Source organism: Euprymna scolopes, chromosome 32 (assembly GCF_053919585.1).
Source record: "Euprymna scolopes isolate OS-2025 chromosome 32, ASM5391958v1, whole genome shotgun sequence".
In the NCBI taxonomy this organism is placed as follows: Eukaryota; Metazoa; Mollusca; class Cephalopoda; order Sepiida; family Sepiolidae; genus Euprymna; species Euprymna scolopes.
Genome location: NC_136513.1, coordinates 50,678,244 through 50,699,740, shown reverse-complemented (window position 1 = coordinate 50,699,740; position 21,497 = coordinate 50,678,244). Strand labels below are relative to the sequence as shown.

General features: G+C 33.2%; 1 protein-coding gene and 2 non-coding genes across 16 annotated transcripts in view; 1 reads left to right on the top strand and 2 right to left on the bottom strand.

Moving 5' to 3' along the window:
• The window catches only part of LOC145256347 (spectrin beta chain-like), a 648,628-nt gene that overhangs the window by 146,931 nt on the left and 480,200 nt on the right, over window positions 1-21,497 (top strand). The gene's annotated exons all lie outside the window — the stretch shown is intronic.
• Window positions 3,782-3,876, bottom strand: Trnam-cau (transfer RNA methionine (anticodon CAU)). Its single transcript has 2 exons — window positions 3,840-3,876; window positions 3,782-3,817 (listed from the first exon to the last, which is right to left on the bottom strand). It is a non-coding gene; the product is annotated as a tRNA-Met (tRNA).
• Trnam-cau (transfer RNA methionine (anticodon CAU)) lies at window positions 16,666-16,760 on the bottom strand. The gene is made up of 2 exons: window positions 16,724-16,760; window positions 16,666-16,701 (listed from the first exon to the last, which is right to left on the bottom strand). It is a non-coding gene; the product is annotated as a tRNA-Met (tRNA).

Genomic DNA, 21,497 nt, shown 5'->3' with positions numbered 1-21,497 from the left:
GGCCTTTGGGTCTTTATAAGCTGACATTCATTAGTATATAAAAGAGATAGATAACTTTTCAAAAATAAGTTATTGTTTATTAAAACTGAACAATAACGTATGTATTAGTTAAAAAAAAGCCTTTTGATACAATTCTCTACAGTTTGATAACGATGCACAGAAAATATTTTTTTCTTAGATCAAATATCGATCGAACTAAATTTAGAAATCGGTGAAATTGATTAAAAAATCAACAAGGAAGATTTCCAAACATTGTTTAAAGGGTATTTAATCTATATTTATTTTAAGTTGCTTCATTCAACTTTGGCAAACATCGAAAGCATAAAAATACATGGTGAAAAAGTATGAAATCAATATTTATTTAACTTTTGTTTATATCCACGCCACCCTATGACGCAGTGAACGAGAACGATTCGATGCCTGATAACGAATGCTTTATTTTTAAAGAGTTTTAAATGAAATAAGTCAACTAGTAGACATGGTATCGTATGACTTAGACTTTATACCGCTATTTGGGGGGGGGGGCAGGAGTAGAAATTGTCTTCAGATAGATAGGTTATCACTAGGGCTATGACAACAGCATATTCTTTATCTTGTTTTGATTCTCAGGTATATATCCATTGATATCTTATATGTTTTTATGCAGAGTGATGTGGTTCTTGGTTGATTAATTGTGTCTGTGTCGGATATATACCGAGAGTTAAAATAATGAAAAGAATATGCTGTTGTCATAGCCCTAGTTACCTTCTATTCGGAGGCCTGGACTGTGTAGGATCAAGTGGTTTGTGTCCCGGGGAACTTCCTTGCACTTTGGGCAGATTGGGGAGTCTATTTGTCTCCACCTGTGTTTGTTTACTGCAGTCCTGCAGTGTCTTGTTCTGATCCGGTTTGCAGCCACCATCTGCTTCCTACTATTTGTAGCAAAACCTGGGAGGTGCAAAGTTGGGTCTTTAATGATGCTCCCTCCTTTGGAAGTATTGTTTCTCCATTCCTCCTTCCATGTCTCAACTGGGTCAAAATTTTTAAAAGGATTTCGGGACTTGAGTCTGGATGTATCTAGAACATTTTTCAAAATTTGTTGGATTCGTAAGTCCTCTTATGACTAAACTATAATCGACGATCTTGAGACGCCATTTTGAAAAGTCTGAAGAAATAAGGAAGATAACTCCAAATAAGTCAAACCTGCAAGATTTTAGAAAGCTATTCTAAATGTGGGGAGTGGGGGGGGGGCATTGGACAAGCTTAAAAATGAAACTACTTGTCAATTTACGTAATTTTTGGAATGATATTTTTTTTTACGTCCCTATTTGTAGCAAAACCTGGGAGGTGCAAAGTTGGGTCTTCAATGATGTCTTTCTCCTTTTTAAGTATTATTTCTCCTGCACGAAGAATCACCACTTTGTCAAATTTTTTAAATTTTTAGTTGTAGAAAAGCACGAAAGCACGAAAGATCACCATTTTGTAGTAGTGAAAACTAAGAATGATCCACCCAGGTGATCAGACGGAATTTAGAGACTTTCTGAATTTCCTCCTGATCAATTCTTTTACACTGTCACAACTTGAATTAGGTCAACCATATTTGAACGTCCATAAAAGTCAATTCTGATCCAGATTTATTGAAAGATAGATAAATGAAAATTGTTGGAAATATTCTGAACAAGATGTTTGGCAATTTACATAAGTTTATTATAATTTATGTTTCTTTTTTCACACTTTTCTGAAGCGGAGAGGTTTTATATAAACTCTCACAAAAGAATTTTCAAGAGAAGGAACTCTCAAATACTGGAGGAAGTTAGTTTTGATTAACAGATAAAAAGGGGAGAGCACCTCACCTCTACTAAATTGACTTTCTTAAACAAGGAAAACAGCTAGAACAACCATTTTTTTTTTTTTGAAAATCACACAAGAAACTAAGTGTATCTCTTTGTTGTATTTGAAATTGCAATATATGTTTGATTGAATGCAAAAATTGATTTTGTTTCGTTTGTCAATACCTTTATCCAAAAAATGATTGTTCTTAAACAAAAGTGTTTTTGTTTTTATTGTACAAGTTAGAAATAATCTTCCTAACAATTTCTAACAAAATACTTGATCCAAACTTGAATGCAAATAAATTAATGTTCTCATTGTCTTGTGTAATAAATTTGAATTTCCACAAAATATTAATCTTTCAATACATATTTTATCTTCAGGGATAAGTCAGAAAGTTATTGTGTGCATTTTTTAACATACAATACATACATACATACATACATACATACATATATATATATATATATATATGCATATATATATATATATGTATATATATGTATATATATATGTATGTATATATATATATGTATATATATGTATATATATATGTATATATATATGTATATATATGTATATATGTATGTATATATATGTATATATATATGTATATATATATGTATATATATATATGTATGTATATATATATGTATATATATATATATATATATATATATATATATATATATATATATATATATATATGCTACGCTTAAAGCAATGAAAGCATTGAAAGCACAAGTCACCTTCGACCTTAAAAAAGGTCAAGGTCGTTCCTTCAGCTGGCAAAATGACGACCTCTGTTTTCTGGTATTCCTAATGTGCCATGCTGATCGAATACCTTCAAAAGGGTCACACACTGACCGGGAAACATTATTCCGGACAGCTGAAGTGCATAGGAGAAGTAATCAAAACAAAGAAATCTAGGAATTCTCGCAAGAGGAAATTTCTTCCGCAACCCATCAGCGGCTGCCATTGCAACGATTCACGATTGTGAAGTCAAATTTGTTCAACATCCACCTTATCAAGTCTTGGGATTACAGCAGCATACCAATGGCGTCGGCGATAGGATGCGTGAAGAAATCAGACAACCAAGATCATGTAGAAACATGGTAAGATGCAGAACTGATTTCCTCTAATTCCATTCTTTTTTATGAATGAAAAAAAGATTTACTCGGTCGCCATTTTGATGATGATGCGTATCATTTATGATGCTTTTGTTGGCATTCATTTCTCCGATATCTTTCTATGAAGAATTCTGTCTAGAAGGATATCGAGTATTTACGTGAGGGTTTCCAACGTTCCCTGTAATAAGTGAAAGTATTTCTGTGGAACGGACTGAGTTTGAACTTAGCACACCCAAATTGTCAGCTCACATCGCTAATCACTCATCCATCGACACCTCCCTATTGCTGCTGCCGTTGCTGCTGCTGCTGCTGCTGCTGCTGATGATGATGATGATGGTGATGGTGATGGTGAAGTAAAGAGATTTATCACTTTCAGTTATGCTAGAAGAACGTCAGAGTCCATGAATTTTTGAACGAAACCAAAGTAATGGTTATGACCCAACGGATCACCGGCGAGTTTAGTTAAATTAATAAATATTTAAGTTTCAACGCGCATTTCATCAGCATCAATTGCCGCAAACCTCTAGATTCCACTTACCATTATTAATCGAGTGATCATCCAATTCAACAGAGACAAGGAAAATATCCCCTTTTTCATATCGACGAGGAGCATGTGGCAAGAATCCTCATCATTAATGCAAATAAAAATATCTATTTTCTTATGTTTTGACTTTGAAATGAGAAATGAGAATTTATTTGACTTTACATCATTGAGTCAAATAGAAATCAGCTGCGTGTTATACAGCGTGCAAAAACGTCTGCGCGGACGATGAAAATTTGATTAATAGTTACACTTTAAAGACATTAAAAAAACCCATAAATATTGAAAAAGACAAAATTTATGCCCCGGGTGAGGATCGAACTCACGACCTTCAGATCGCTCGATTTACGTGACATGATTATGAGACTGACGCGCTACCTACTGCGCTACCGAGACAACTGAACCAAGATTAATTATAACAATTTAAGTACTTTTCTCAGTGTAACGTATATAATGTACCGTATATAATGTAACGTATATAATGTACCGTATATAATGTAACGTATATAATGTACCCTTCGTTTATTAGGTTTTTTCTGAAGGCAAGTGTATATATTTACGCTTGTGTCATTTTAACTGAGTTTTCTAATACTTCATGTTTATTTCCTATTATTTGGAATTTTCAGACTATTGTTCGAATCTTGAGTATTATTTTTACAATGTTTCTGTCGATGTAACCTCCGATCTTCTTCAGGTGTATTTTTTTTAACTTGAGAATCTTTCTGTCGAACACGGGAATCCTTTTTAACTCGTGAATCTTTCTTTTTAACTCGGGAATCTTTCTTTTTAACTCGGGAACCTGAGCAAAATTTTGAACCAAATCTTCCTTAATTCCACTTGAGTAGTACGTTCTCGTTCCATCAACCATTACTGGGTGAAAATCCAAGGTACTTTATCATCTGGATATAGTACTTGGTAAAATTCAGTTGCAAGTTACACTCTTCTATAGATTGAAAGTTCAATCTTTAGTACGGACGACACTCAAGATTACAAGTGCAGATTTTTTAGGACTTCTACCCAGTTATGGCTGACGGAACGAGAACATGCTACCTTCATGGATTAAATAAAAGATTTCGTTCGAAATTCTGTGCTGTTCAGATGTAATTGCAAATTGCATTCTTATGATGACTGGACTTATGCATTCATTTTTATGAAAGTTTAATCTCTCTGTTGGAGATATTGACGGTGTAAGATTCTAAGAAAGCAACTCATGTCAAGGACGTGCGTCAAACGCAAATATATGTCATTGAATTTCTGGCAAAATTGCATAGAGAATGGTGGCGACTATATAGAAAAAAAAATCTGGATCAGAAAACGTCGCTCATTTTAATGATACCGTTCCTATCTTCATAGCTCTTCAACTTTTTGAGGTAAAAAAAAATAGGTGGCTTTGGAAAGACCCTCGTATGACAAAGCGCGTTTTGGACGCCCATGCACAGCCATCGATCATTGCTGGCAAAAGTGCATTGATAATGGTGGTGACTATGTACACAAATAAATTCTGAAGCACAAAAGGTTGCTCGTTTTAATGGTACCACTCTTGCCTTTGTAGCTCTTCAACTTTTTAAGTTAAAAAATAGGAAGCCTTATTTTTGAAAGGACCCTTGTATTTTAATAACACAAAGTGTATGTTTAAATGTACTATTTTGTCTTGGATTGAATTGAGTTGACACGCATACGAACTGATTAAAAATGAAAAATAAACTAATATGGATGTACAAAATGTATAACGATTTTTTTTATTGGCTTCTTTTTTTGTCACCTTACAAACCCATAAAAAAACGTCCAATCATTTGAGGCTCCTAGTGCTGCTCTGCGATTTTTAGTTTCGGAAATTTTTGAAAATATGGAGACAGACAGACAGACAGACAGACGGATAGACAGAAAGACATAATGGTTTTATATAGTAGACTGGGGGGGGGGCTTTGCCAAGTCGTAAAATACGCTTAAATATGATATTTTAATTTTTCCAGATTTGGTACATATGATTATTTCAAAAGTAAAAAAAAAAACATATTTGGGTACCGTCAGCTTGAATTCGAAACTGAAACGGTAGCATTCAAAGCTAGTGACGTTACCGCCATATAAACGTGACACGTACATGAACAAATTAAAAATTAAAAATAAACTAAGATGAATGTACAAAATGTATAACGATTTTTTCAATTTTCACCCATTTTTATTCCCTTAAAAACTATTTCAATCAGCTAAAGACCCATAAAAGAAGGGTCCATAAAAAATCCAATCATTTGAGACCCCTAGCGCTGCTCTGCGACTTTTAGTTTCGGTAGAGATAGAGTTTGAAAATATGAAGACAGACAGACAGTGATCCATTTATCTTTTTATTCCTATTTACTCGCCGCCTCACGAGGGCAGAGTTAGACACAAGGTCGGTATTTAATGTGGGGAAAATCCAGCTCCAAAAAAAGGGCACTCTGGATAGGAGCAAAAATAAAAATTATCTCAGTTAATGAAGGATTTTTCCTCCACTGACCGAGAAAAGAAAAGGTGAATTTCAACCATGTTAGAATAAATTGCTTTGACTCTTCCGGAAATAAAGGATCGTAATTAAGGATTCCGCCATATTGATTCTCGAAAACACGTGCAAACAAACAACAGAAAAAAAAATGGACAAACTACTGCGGCCGGACAGATTCAACGTAGAACCAACAACTTCGAATTCGGAAAAAATCTATAAACACTGGAAATTGACGTTCGAGTATTACTTACACACTTTAAACAACGGGGGAAACAGAAAATAATGCACAAAATCTCTTCGCCTTGATTAATTCAGTCTCAGCGACAATATTCGAAATAATAAGCGATTGCTACAGATTACAACGCCGCCATAGAAACGCTAGACGCTGTTTACATAAAACCCGCAAACGTTATACTTAACCGACATCAACTTCTGACGAATAAACAGAAACCGGCACAAACTATCGACGATTTCATGCAACAACTGGAAGTACTTGCCAAATCTTGCGAATTTCAAGCAGTATCAGAATTTTTTGTGAAAATAGCGAATAATTCCACCCCATCTTTCCAAGCTTATAACTCCTCGAAAAATGCAATTCAAGCCCTAATTTTTTTTTTCAATTAAAGGAGCAAGGACCAAGATTTCATTAAAAAAAAAAAAAAACGTGTTTTTTTTTTAAAAAGGTTTTAAACTTCGGACTTTACAGGTAAAATTCGACGAGAACACGATGTCCGTTTTTTTTTAAATTTGAATATATTATGTATTGACCTTTTCTCTTCAATTTGTGAGTAAATAATTATGTACTTATCCGAGTCGAAATTAATTATTATTAGACATTTACAAAATTGGAGGCGTGAATTATTCGACCCCCTGTCTTTCCAAGCTTATAACTCCTCGAAAAATGTAATTCAAGCCCTAATTTTTTTTTCAATTAAAGGAGCAAGGACCAAGGTTCCAAAAAAAAAAAAAAAGAAAAAAGAAAAAACAAATAACGTGGTTTAAAAAAAGGTTTTAAACTTCAAACTTTACAGGTAAAATTCTACAAGAACAAGATGTCCGTTTTTTTTTAAATTTGAATATATTATGTATTGACCTTTTCTCTTCAATTTGTGAGTAAATAATTATGTACTTATCCGGGACTAAATTAAGTATTTTCTTTGTAATAGACACTTGGGGGGGGGGGGAACCGTGAATAAAAAAAAAAACGTTTGTCTAAAATATTATATTCGGTTTATTGGAAAGAACATAAAATTTCACATTGACCCTGAAAATATCGTAAAAATAGAATCAATAGAAAAATTTTGATAGATTTTTAAAATTTAAAAATTTAAAAATATTGAGTTTAAAAATTGAAAAATATTGAGTTCGGAAAATTCATTACTGTTTAAAAAAAAAATAAAAATATTTTTATTACTTTTAAAACAACTGTAATAGTTTATTTTGGAAGTATAATCCATAAAGAAAATAAATAACCCACTTTTAACAGAGAAATTACGAGATTTTTATATTGTATTCGCAGTTTCGTGTTAGGGGTGTCAAAAATTCCTACAAAAATTCTGATACTGCTAGCGCTGAGGAGAACAAAAAGCAATATATCCATGACGCTTTCATTAGCGGCATCTCCGCCTCGTCTCCTCTCCTGACAAATATGTCAGCGCCTACTCGAAAAACCATTCTCAACTCTACAAGAGACCTTTACAATGGCTAGGTCTCTAGAACAAGCGGAGAAGCATACGGTAAGCTTTGATAACCACCCGAACGTAGCCGCCACCGTAATTAAACCAGACGACACTCCCTTAGCCGCTATAAAAGGAAATACCCTACCAAAAGGAATTTGTTTCTTCTGTGCGATGTGTCCTGCGCGTAACGCCGAGTGTAGGAAATGTAAGAAAAATGACCATTGGGCGAAGGTATGTAAATCTTCCTCTTCCACTGCTGCTGTGTTATACGACCCGGAACACCCCCTCCCCACCTAATCTCTCCTGACTAGGAACGGATGCCAAAGACATTACATACACGAACACATACTAACTCCTCAAATTAAGAAGACAAACACAATGAAAACAATTCTGCAAACCCTGAAGCCCCTAAAGAACCGCCACCTGACGAAAACAATACCTACGTGAAGGAGAAGAATCCCTTACCTGATCCTGAAAATATCCATGTTCCCCAAGATGTGGACGCTTAGGACCAAAATCCTGTGCGGAGATCATCCAAAATGCGACGATTTCCAAGTAAATATAAGGACTTCTTAACCTAGTACTAAACAGACTAAATTTAACGTCTCTAATTCCATACTTAATAGGATAGTAGGGGGTTCCGGAGGGTCGAGCTTACTATACTTAGTATGGTTTCTGACATATATTGGACCTGGTTTCGCCCAAGTGGGAACAGAAGTTCCGGAGGAAGATTTACGACTATATTTGAACATTGTCATGAGGAGTCATATTAGTGGCAGTGCATAGTAACGACCTAATTGAATGGAGAGCGTTTGGTAGTATATCTTCCCAATGGGGCAGTTTCATGTTGCTAGAGTGTAAGGTTGTTTGGATGGCCTTCCATAAAGTTCCATTGAGTTTATTGTTGAAGGGGAAAATGTTAGAATAAATTGCTTTGACTCTTCCTGAAATAAAGGATCCTAGTTATTCCCCTTGGCCGGAATTAAGGATTCCGCCATATTGATTTCTCGAAAACACGTGTATACTTTTAAGTTGTTAAAACCTTTACGAAAGGCATTCCTGTTTATTCTTCTTTTATCTCTACTTATCATTTCAAAGCACACTCCAATATTTTTTTTCTGCTAGCATTTAGAAAAATGTAACTCACTTCTTTTTTTCGACCTAATCGTCTAAATAATTGTTGTGCTATCATCCCTATTTAAATAGACTCTTCCGATAAGTATAAATACTCTAATCAATGCATGGAGTCCAGTAAAAGAAGTTAGCTGACAGATCAGTCAGTCGATATCTGGTACTCGTACTGGACTGGTGGCTGATGTATGGTGTCTGCTTAGATGCTGCACTCAAATTAATTGTCCTTAGACAATGGAGGGGAAAACTCTTCTATACTAAGGCAATTTTATATATTTTGCAGAATGCCCCTTTTGAGGGGAGTTGGTTATCTCTCACATTAAAAACGACCTTGTGTCACATTTTGTTTCGTGGGAAACAAATAAATAACCAGTTAGGTGATGCACTGGCTTATTTTCTAAAGAGATGTTTTGAAATACAGGTTTCTTTTTTTCTTTTTTTTTCTTTTTTTCTTTCTTTTTTCTTTTTTTCCTTTTTTCTTTTTTTTTCTTTTTCTTTTTTTCTTTCTTTTTTTTCTTTTTTCTTTCTTTTTTTTCTTCTTTTTTCTTTCTTTTTTCTTTTTTTTCTTTTCGTTCTTTTTTCTTTTCTTTTTTTCTTTTTTCTTTTTTCTTCTTTCTTTTTTTCTTTTTTCTTTCTTTTTTTTTCGTGGTATCCGCGTCTATTTTTTCGACCGACAAAACTACTTATCTACACACTTTCTAGTGAGTGTTCTTATACTAACAATTTTTTCACATTGTAAATATTTCATGTTTGTTTTATATAAAGCATTATTTCCCCAGCCCCCTCCCCCACATCATGCATATATATTGCCATTTTAGATTTTAAGTAGGTCATCGAAAGATTTTGTTTTGATGTCTGTGACTAGTTAAGTTCGTATATACGTTAATTAGGTCCAGAGTTTTCCTACCCCTTATTGTTGGCCTTGTGCCACATTTCATGTGTCTTATACATATTTACATGAATAAATATTGTAACAGAAGTTACATTGGCGACATTGTTTTGCTATAATAAAACCAACTTTCTTTTGTTTGTCTAAGTTGTTGTGCCCTATCGATTACACAACGCTAACATTCATGTGGTTGTGCACAACAAACACATATCTAAATTATAAAGCAACAAAAATCTCTTTGCTTTTGTAACGCAGTGTATATGAGCGCGTGGTAAAATATCAGCAGCAGCGGAGGATGGCTGGTTTGTTTAGAGATTGGCAGCAGCCGCAGTAGCCGAAAAAAGGGCATATGCAAATTAGGAAGTGTGCGGGAGAAAGAAAGGGGGGAAAAGGAGAAAAAATGCACCACTTGGTCGGAGGAAGAAAAGAGTGACGTCGAAGAAAATGGACGTGTAAAATCGAAGAGGAGAATGAGCCGTCTGTGCCCAGCTTACGGTCGGAGGAAGAGGAAAAGTGTATGCTGGGCGAGATGGACGATGGCGAGAGACTTTGAAGTGGTGTCAAGACTGGAAAGTAACAGTAATAAAAATTTTTGTTGAAAAAAAAATGCCGACCCGGATTTTTCTTTGTTCCTTTCTTTTGTTTGTTTGTTTGTTTGTAATAGCAATATTATACTTCTCTATGTTGTCGGCTTTCTTCAACCAAATTACAGATACTCTTCTGCACCTTATCAAGAACCTTGACACAAAGCTGTAAGAACGTCTCCCGACGGTTGGTGGCGCATCTATTCTGAATCTTTTTTCGTATGACGTCATCGGTCGATTGTTTTTCACCAATATAAATGATTGCACACTAAGAATAATGAAATTAAAAACAAAATCAAGCTTTCTTTAAGCAACGTCCCCCGACGGTTGCTGCGGGCCTGTCAGACTAAAAAGCGATTTATTAAAACTAAAGAAAATAAAAAAATTGAAACGTTTTTATTCGAACTTTTATAAAAAAAAATGTTTATGAAATGAATTTTTTTTACTGCTTATACTGATAGGTTCGCAGCAACTGTCAAATAAAAAATTATGTTTTTATTTTATTTTATTTTTAGTTTTATTTTTCCAATTTAATTACTTCGAGTGTGCAATCATTTATATCAATAAGAAACAATCCACAGGTGACGTCCTCCGAACAAAAATTCGGAATAGAGGCGTCATCAACCGTCGAGGAAATTTGCTTGAAGAAAGTTTTGTGTTAAGATGCAGAAACGTACATGTAATTTCGTTAGCCTCATACATTGTTAATGGCTCCCGGGAAAGATATGGAATTTATTCTCAAGAAACCCCCTCAATCACGGCCCCAAACCAGGCACTTCAAAAATCAAGAGTTTTCCTTGGCATTCAGGCTAAGATCAAAGTGTAGTATCTGTCTTTAGCTGCTGCATTTCAATTTACTGTTCTTTCTCAGTGGAGGAGCAATCCTTCATAACTGAGATTATAAATTATTAAAAATTGATAATTATAATAATTTAAAAAAAAAAAAATAATAATAATAAAATAATAATAATAATAAATATACATTAAATAGAGTAAAATAATAATAATAAAATAATAATATAAATAAAATTAAAAAAATAATAAGAAGAAAATAATGATAATAGCAAAACGTTAATAATATTAATAACAATAATAATGATATCCATAATAATAAAAATAATAATGATAATAATACAATTAATAATAATAATGATAATAAAAATCATAACAAAAATAATAATAACAATAATTATGATAATAATGATAATGATAATAAAAATAATAATGATACTAAAAAGATAATGATAATCAAAAATAATAAATATGATACTACTACTACTACCACTAATAATGATAATAATAATAATGATAATAATAATAATGATGATAATAATAATAATGATAATGATAATAATAATAATGATGATAATAAAAATAATAATAAAAATAATAATAATAATAATAATAATGATAATAATAATAATAATAATAATGATGATGATAATAAAAATAATAATGATAATAAAAATGATAATGAAAATCAAAAATAATAAAAATTATACTACTACTACTAATAATGATAATGACAATACTAATAATAACAATAATAATTATTATTATGATAATAATAATAATAATAATAATAATAATAATGATAATAATAATAATTATAATATTAATAATGAAATAATAATAATAATAATAGTAATAATAATAATAATAATAATAATAATAATAATAATAATAATAATAATAATAATACAGATGTAAGCACAGACGTGATGTAGAATGAAATAGTGAACACAATTTAAAACGTCATCTTAAATATATTTGATTGGGAGTTTCCTCATTTTTTGGAGTTATTTATTTGCTAGTTGGCTGCCTGGTCGTACAATACGCTTAAACATGATATTTTAATTTATGCAGATTTCGTATGTATTATTATAGAATCAATCAACTATTGATTATTATATATTACGAGGAATAATTTGCCTGATGGACTAATTCGCAAACAAAAAAAAACAACAATATATATATATATATATATATATATATATATATATATATATATATATATATATATATATATATATATATATATATAATGATGACCTCCTTCATCAAATTTTATCTAGGTTCATTTACAATATCACGTCATATGATATTTTAGCTTGACGATGAATGCCCTGGAAAAGTCACTTCTGATTAATGTTTAGTTTTAAAATATGCAAACAAGAAAAAAATGATTTGCGGCGATTTAAAATGGTCTTTTTAAATCATAAATTGATCTCATTAATAAAAAAAAATTGAAATAAAATGTTGAGGTACACCCAACCTTAAACAGGGAGTCATTTGATCTGCAATCGGATGCTCTGGCACTGAGCTATATCTTAAGATCACAATACATCTCTTTTTTTTTTAAAGAAAAAATGATTTGCTGAGATTTTATTATTTTCCTTGGCCAGTGTAACGTAAAATATTCCCCCGTAAAATTCTTCCTTTTATCTCTAAGAGAGAAGGAATATTTTTAAGATCGGATTTTTTCGATTTTCGAAAATTATTTGCTTAGGTTTTATTATTTCCCTTGGTCGGTGAAGCATAAAATATTCCTCTGTAAAAATTATTCTTTCTGATGTACGAGAGAGAAAGAGTATTTTTAAAATCAGAATTTTTCGATTTTCGATATTTTTCGGATGAATTTCTGTAGGAAACATATCTAAGAACACTACCAGACATATAAATTAGCCTTTTGTTAAATTTGCAAAAGATATGCTCAGCCGTTTCGGTACCTATGAGGAAGGAACTCACACGCACACATAGTGAGTTTTATATAATAGTAGATAGATAGATATGTATGTATAGATAGATAGATAGATAGATAGACAGATATGTATGTATAGATAGATAGATAGATAGATAGATATGTATGTATAGATAGATAGATAGATAGATAGATAGACAGATATGTAGATAGAAATAGAGATTTATTCTGGGCATGAAACAAACTAAAAATACTGAACGTTACAAAAGACATGCCACGGGTGAGGATCGAACTCACGACCTTCAGATTACTCGATACTTGTTTCATGATTATGAGACTGACGCGCTGCCTACTGCGCTACCGAGACAACTGAGGAAAGCGTTATTTAAATGCTTTAAGCAATTAATTTAAGCCTGACGTGTCATTAATCGAATTGACGTTTGTGAAGACATTCGTTAGTTCCGTTTTTTCGTTTGTTTTGTATACATGTTCGAAACTATGTTGTTATTATTGTCGATGATTCTTTTTATGGGGGGGGGGATTTGACAACTGAATGGAGGAAAAAGAAAGAATTGAAATGATTCACAAAAAAGAATGAAAAACCCACGAAGAAAATAATGGAAGATCTATATTTTCCTTATTGAAATGATGCACGTTTGTTCAGGTGTGAACACGTCTGTATGCGTTCACTACACAGGCCGTGATCGTCCACTTTTTGTGCTGATTCGAAATCCGTGATCGATGCCGACACTAGTCGCAGTGTCAATCATGTGGTCTCAAACCTCAAAGCCAGATGTATTCCCAAATTCTTGAGTGGTCCCTTTTCTCTTAGTCAAATATTTTCCCCATTGCAGATCTACCGTCCGTAGCATGCGCCTATGCTTCCTAATAAACCTACATTAAAAAAAAAAAAAAAAACACAAAAAAAACATGTGTGGCGTATTTTTTTTTTTTATAGACTTAGATATTCCCAACTAGTTATCCACATGTAACTTATCAAAATATTAACCAGATTCCACATTGCTTAACTTCAACGATCTCAGTGTAAGAACGTGAAATACGAGTAATAGTGTTTGTAAAGTTATCAACTCGTAATATCCCGCAGCTTGTGTTCAATTAATTGTATACAACAAATAAATACGCCCATATAATACAATTTTTAAAAACCTACAGAAGATATTATACACTAAGTCTCCTCATCTCTGGATTCTTATCAACTAGACAGGAGTATAGGGAGTTGACGACCCATGTACGTTTGGGATCCCCCCCCCTGGCATTCAAGAAAATAGGCCACATCATAACACAGTTAAGAAGCAGGATTAGAAGGCTATTGATAAATGGTTGATTTTCACGGATTTTGGAGTGAAATAAGGTCAACTAAAAATATGAAAGAGTGTAAGGCCATTGAGTAGCTTCGATGGGCAAAATTCTAGGAAAGAAATTTTGTTCACGGAATTTGTGTTTAGTTTTAGGAACAGAAAGTAAGAGAAATTGTTGTAGCTTAACGAGTGTTGTTGTGAATGTTTGGCAAAGAGGGGAAGCTCAGTTCAGCATTTCCCATGAAAATAACGATAAAACAGAGATAGACTTGCAACGTCTATTGGAAAGAGGCTGCAAGGACGAGAAAAAGCTTACATTACACTTGAAATCGACTATGTGATATTTGGTTGGAAAGCAGTCCCTTAGTATTTTTTCAACGGACGGAATATAACGTTGTTCACAGAAATTCGTTTGTTTTTATTATTTATTTATTTATTTATTCATTTTTTTGTTTTTATTATTTATTTATTCATCCGTTTGTTTTTATTTATTTATTTATTTTTTGTACGGAAGGAGAGAAAGAAACATCTTTTGCTATAGTTTTAAATGAAAGATTCCATTTTCTGTCACACGAAAATGACAAAAATAAATTTAGATATTGAAAATCAAAAGTGTAATTTGACCCCTATTATGACCCCTTAACATTCATTGTTTAGGGCTCAAATCAAGTTATTAAGTTAGGTCCATGTCCAAGGAACCTATATCTAAAATTTCAAGTGTTTAGACCGAAAATTGTCGGAGGAGTTTGGTAGAGTTCTCAAAGGTCAAATCGTTGAACTTTGACTTCTTAATATCTAAATTTCTGGCAGAAAACCGATCACATCGATTTTCCCAAATCTCAGTACCATGTATATCGAATTTCGAGTCTGTAGACTAAAAATTGACAGAGTTATTGCGTAGGGAAATGTACACAGACACACACACACAGACACACACACAGGCATTTTCACTTATATATATATATATATATATATATATATATATATATATATATATATATATATATATATATAGGTAGATGTATGGGAGGGTGTACGCTCTTATATCAGCTGACGCTCAACAACTGACTATTTCAGAGAAAATGCATGCACAAAAACAATAAAAGTGTATAACTATACAACAATATCCATAGTCGAATGCTCTACCACTGAGCTATATCTCCAGATAAAAATCTATTATTTCCCCTGGTTGGGGTAACGTAAAATAGTCCCCCGTAAATATTATTCTTTTTCATCTGTAAGACAGAAAAGACTAATTTTAAGATAGAATTTTTCGATTGTCAATATTTATCGGATGGGTTTCTGTACAAAACATATCTAAGAACACTGCCAGATATATAAATTAGCTTTGTGTGAAATTTGCAAAAGATAGGCCTAGCCGTTTCGGAGCCTATGAGGAAGGAAGGAACTCACACACACCCCTACACATACAAAGTCGCTTTTATATAAGAGTGGTGACTATCCTAAATGTGAGTTAATTAACGTTTGTTTCCGAAAGTATTTACGTATTGTCCTGAGGACTTATAACTCCTTTCGTATAAATAGAGCGAATGGTAACAACTCTCTCAGTGATTCTTCTGTACTTCCTAGTACGCCATCTTGGCGTTAAGTGCTACGACTGTTGTTTCTCTGTATCTTCTGTGTTGTTCTCAATATTAATATTATTTTCTAATCGATGTCAGTGTCTGTGTTTTCCTTGGTGACCTTTCTGAGTCTCAACACCTATATACTGACACTTCCTATATATCGCAACATGCATGTTAAAATATGATTTAGTTCTCAGGTTAAAAAGAAATGCTGTTTTAATTTTTACTAGCAGACCCCGCCGAAATTCCACGGTAGTTGAAATTTTTCAAGCGCATTATAAATAAAACGAATAAAAAAAATAAAATAAAACAAATAAGGACAAATTTAAAACAATTATTTAAGCAAATTCTTTTTAAACTTTTAAATATAAAAAGAACTGATTTAGAACATTGAGATTTTTTTTCAATGAAAATTTCACACACAAAACATTGTTTTTTTTGTTTTTTTTCTGAATAATTTTTTATATAAATCATAAAGGAGCAGATGTCAATTGCACATTTTTTTAATTTTAAAAAGAAACTTACAGTCTCCTCTTAACATGATTTTTTTTAATTATAAAATAAAATAGCCAATTTGACAGCCATGTTTCTTTCTTTTAATTTTTGGAGAGGAAATGGTTTTAATGATTTCTAACTGATAAAGAGCGACTATAAAGGGAGTAATTCGTTTCTCATTAATCAATGTTTGCGATGATGATGCTTTTTATGACACTGGACGTACGGACAGGTAAATTAATATTCAGATTTTATTATTATTATTATTATTGAGGACACAAAACAAACTAAAATACTGCGAACATTCACACAAAAAAAGACATGCCCCGGGTGAGGATCGAACTCACGACCTTCAGATTGCTCGATTTTAGTGCCATGATTATGAGACTGACGCGCTGCCTACTGCGCTACCGAGACACCTGTACTTGGGTTCATTTAAATGCCATAAGTAGTTTTACTTAAGCCTTAAGTGTTATAAGTCTAATTGATTTTCGTGGAGATATCAGTTAATTTCTTTTCTTGTTTAGTTTTTGATTTCTGAATGGGTTGGTTGGTTGGTTGTTTTTGTTTTACGGCATATCACCCTTTTCGGATTATTTAATGCCGAATCCAAAGATTTTGAAGAAAAATTTTTTTAATAGAATATATTTGTTGTTTTCACGTCGGTTTCTATTAAACCCATAGTTGGGACCCTAACAGGTACTACCACTCCGGGTCAGAGTGGACCTGAGAGCAATGGTAATTAAAGGGTGGCTCCACACTCCCCAAAGCCCACAAGCTGAGGGCCTCACTATTGGATATAGTTTAAGGTCATATCCAGGAACCCCAATGAGGGACTTTTACTCTCTGCAGGGGGACAGTCGGCGTATTCTAATGCTCCACCGACAGGGCCGATTTCTGAATCGGAACATCTGGTGTTACATTTTTTTCAACGATGTTGTTATCATTGTCGATGATTGAGGGGGTGCATGAGTTCGGAGGGGAAGAAGAAGAATTGAGCTCATATTATCACTTAGAAACGGCCCATATTCTTTGGAACACGTTTTATACTTTTTTATTTAGTCTGGAAATGAATAAACTTCTTCTTCAAAAAAAAAAAAAAAAAAAAAAGTAGGTCTGTAGGGAAAATTTTGGTGTGACTGCAGTTATGGAAGCGGACTGCTAAGGTGGCATGTGCGAACTCGAAACCCGACCGACGGGACACAGAAAGGCAACAAATCATCAAGTTCGATCGCACCTTAATTTGCATGAATGAGATATTAAGGCCGGCAGTGAAGAAGGTGGGAGCGAGTTGAGTCGAGTTGAGTTCTCGAGAACCGGACTGATAGGTGTATCAGAATTTGGGGGGAATTTTTGACATCCCTTACACGAAACTGCGAATAAAATATAAAAAACTCGTAATTTCTCTTTTAAAAGTGGGTTGTTTATTTTCTTTATGGATTATACTTCCAAAATAAACTATTAAAGTTGTATAAAAAGTAATAGAAATATTATTTTTTATTTAAAAAAAAAACAGTGTTTACAAAGTGCCGGCCAGCGTCCATGCATCCATTTTTTTACGCAATGAAATCAATTGAATTTTACAAGTTAAATATTTTTCAATTTTTAAACTTTAAAAATCTATCAAAATTTTTCTATGGATTAAATTTTTACGATATTTTCAGGCTCAATGTTAAATTCTATGCTCTTTCCAATAAACTGAATATAATATTTTAGACAAACGTTTTTTTTATTCACTCCCCCATTTTGAAATGTCTATTAAAAAGTAAATAATTAATTTACTCGCCAAAGTTTTATATATCACAAATTGAAGATAAAAGATCAATAAATAATATATTCAAATTTAAAACAAAAAAAGAAGTGTTTTTTTAGAAATTTACCTGTAAAGTCCGAAGTTTAAAACTTTTTTTTTAACCACGTTGTTTTTTTTTTAAATGAAACCTTATAATATGTTTTTTTTTAAATGAAACTTTATAATCTATATATTGTACACAAAGTTTCGTTTTATTACGGAAATTATTTCTATTTCATTCAATGTTTTTTTTTGTTAGATATTAAAAAAAAAAAATTACTCCATAAAGTGGAAATTAAATATATTTAATCAAAAACTCGTGTATTTTTCAGAAAAGAAAAAAAAAATTCTTGAACTGTTTTTTTTTTTTAAGGCAAAAAATTATAAATAAACTGTGACTAGTTTTCAGGTATGGAGGCACAAATTTCTTTACGCGCAAAGGTAGACGGCTAACGCGGACGTGAGGTTTTTACTTCCTTCTGTCCACCTGTAATTCAAAACAATAATTAAAAAAAAACTATATCCGGTTTTAAATAAAAACGTAAAATGTTTGCCTTGATGGCGGGTTTTTCAAATAGGCGTTTAAAAAATTATTTTATTTAAAAAAAAAAAAATGGATTTTAAAATATAAATATGAATAAATTCTTAACAGTGAAGAATGCAACTACACGTTGATTAGTAATTTTTAAAGGCCAGTGTTTTTTTGGAACTTATATCGATTTTTATAATCGACCTAAGTTAAATTTCGTTTATTTTCTTCAAATCTTTTAAAGAAAACCGATTAAAAAAAAAAACAAATATTGCATAATTTGCTATTAAACCTGTTTTTTTTTTTTTTTAAATTTGGTCCTTGCTCCTTTAATTGAAAAAAAAAATTAGGGTTTGAATTATATTTTTCGAGTAGTTATAAGCTTGCAAAGACTGGGAGGTCGAATTATTCAAAAAATTTTTCACGTATTTGTAAGGTCAGTTTCTGACACACCTACCGGACTGAACGTGTTAGTTGCCAAGAATTCAGTCCAGGTTTTTTTTTCTATTAGAAGACCATCATTAAAAAAAAAAACGAGAGCCACTTGAGAATGGTTCAAGAGATGGTCGCCACCACGATCGGATCAGACACATTCCCTTTTGCAGAATGTATTTTATTCTGGTTCTTTTTTTGACACAACTACAATAGGAGATACGCATGGTGTCGGTCCTTCTACTTTTCGCTCAGTTTCTTGTCTTTGTGTATTAATTCTTCTGTGTCTTTCCTTTCGTGAAAGGAGACTTTACGCTATCTCTGAGCGATAGGCGGCGTGTTTTCATTTATTGGACTTTTTACCTGGGCCTTTGAACAGATCTGCGCAGTCCTCCACAAACTTAAGGGCGGAGGATGTTGTTTGTGTATCAGAGTTACTGACGTAGTTCACTTAGATTTTGTTTGCTGATGTAGTTAATTTGGATTTTGTTTGCTGATGTAGTTAATTTGGATTTTGTTTGCTGATGTAGTTAATTTGGATTTTGTTTGCTGATGTAGTTAATTTGGATTTTGTTTACTGATGTAGTTAATTTAGATTTTGTTTGCTGACAGTAGTTTCAGTATTTCACATGTTTCCCAGCCGATGATACTTTTTTTTTTTTTTTTTTACACAGTGATCACCACTTATCAAGGCCCGGAAGCCACTCAGGGATAAGGGTTATTGCAAGTACATTACGGTAGTGTGGAGATTTGATGAAGTGTTTTATTAAGGGGGTGGTTCATTAGGAATTTGTTAACATTGGACTTGAAGACATCCAGGTTGTAGTCCGGAGGGAAGCAGGCAGACGGAACAGAGTTCCACAGGCGTGCAGTTCTAAGAAAGAAGCTTTGTTCATGGAATCCGCGTTTTGATTTAGGCACAGATATAGAGTGGGGGAAATTTTTCACAGTGGATTCAGCTAGACGGGTGTTTTTCGTGAAAGATTGGCGAGGGGGGGGGACCAGAGATTGGAGTTCAGACGAGCACCTGCCATGGAAATAACGATAAAACAAGGATAGGCTCGCAACGTCTCTTCTGTGGGAGAGAGGTTGCAGGGTAGAGAAAGGGCATCCCCCACTAAGCCACGAAGTCTATTTTGTACTTTGTCAAGGCAGGTTAGGCTGTTTTTAGTTTTTAGTCTTTTTCTGTGCTCTTTATTACGTGTATGTCAGTTGCCTGTAAACTCTAGAAGAGTTCTGAATTGATCTACAAATGGAATGGTTTACTTGACACCAAATCCAGATATCACAGTTTTTATGGGTCGAAGATGGGGTGTTGGTCTTTTAGCACTTAAAATCTGCTTCAGACAAAACAATAATGACGGCTCATGAGTCAGCTAATGCGTTGCACGTTTGTCAAAAGATACATTGAAACAATAGGGTTTTTCATTTAGTATGCAATACATATTCCGTGTCATTAACGCTGGTTAGAGTTCTGTTGGTTGTCTTCAGTGCAGTTCATCGATCGTCAAGTGGTTTGGGCTTGTAGACGTGAAGGACCATTTGTTTTCCGTTGTCTATCTTCATCGTTTAGTTTTCTGAAACAGACAGAAGTGAAATGCCCCCATCACTGACAATAAGCACACTGGCCATGGAATACTGGACAAGACGGTATTATTCGTTGCAATTTCTGCCCTGTTTTGCTGGGGATTGTCGCGTGGACGTCGCTGTTTTCATGCGATTTTTTTTTTTTTACTAGCGCGGTAGCAGTACTAGTAGTAGTAGCAGCAGCAATAGTAGTAGTTTTTGTGATTTCATTAGCATCTTCTAAATGCATTTGTTCTAGGTGTTAGGGTTAGGTGTCATTTGTGCTTCTGCATTTATGACCCCGCGATTTCCACGAAGTTAATCGGGTGTGCTCGACAGACGACGAAAATAACCGGAAACGTCTGGACGAGCCTTATTACAGAAACCCCAAATTGTTACAACCCGCCTCTCCATGTTAAGAATACCGACGACCACTGAAATTCATGAAGCAATACATTGGAAAAAAATGTCTTAATATCCAGAAAACTACCTGTCGACCATTTCCGGTTTTTCCGTTATCCGCTGGGCACACTTGATTAACTTCATGGAAACCGCCGGTCCATAAATGCAGAAGTGCCGTGTCATTGATTCCATTGGCCTGGTGTACGTCATTGATCACGTCATGACGTATTTGAGTTCATCAATCCCTTTTGGGGAACCTTTTTTTATTACTTTGGATTTTACTTCGGTATTTGTGTCCGTGAAGTGAGTCCAGGCTTAAAATTAAGACATGAACAAATAGCTATTACATTACGCATGCATATTCGTAATTCTGTCGTTCAACCTTCATCTGGCAAATTCCATTTTTTTAATTTTCATATATTTGCACTGATTT